At 38.5% G+C, this 288-nt stretch overlaps 1 protein-coding gene across 1 annotated transcript in view; it reads left to right on the top strand.

Annotated features, from left to right (window-relative positions):
- The window catches only part of wars2 (tryptophanyl tRNA synthetase 2, mitochondrial), a 28,464-nt gene that overhangs the window by 19,803 nt on the left and 8,373 nt on the right, over window positions 1-288 (top strand). The gene's annotated exons all lie outside the window — the stretch shown is intronic.

Consider the following 288-nt stretch of genomic DNA (forward strand, 5'->3'; position numbering starts at 1 on the left):
TGTCTGTGTCTGTGTCTGTGTGAGAGAAAGCAGGTTTGAGCACTATTGTTTTAAGTATTTACTGTTGCTTCATCGACAAACATCTCAAGTCTTTTTCTCTGCACAAGGAACATTTAATGGCTGGTGTTGCCCTGTATCATTTTATAATTATATTCCATACTCCATTAAATCGGAGGGCTACAGTCTGTTAAATGATGCGTTCGTTGTTTTTCAACCTAATCGAACTAAAATGTTGTTTCTTCTAGAAGTGTAGAACATACCGAACATGTGTGGACCACCCCGGTTACA

This window comes from Morone saxatilis, unplaced genomic scaffold, assembly GCF_004916995.1.
Source record: "Morone saxatilis isolate NCDOM2014 unplaced genomic scaffold, NCSU_SB_2.0 Contig5, whole genome shotgun sequence".
In the NCBI taxonomy this organism is placed as follows: Eukaryota; Metazoa; Chordata; class Actinopteri; family Moronidae; genus Morone; species Morone saxatilis.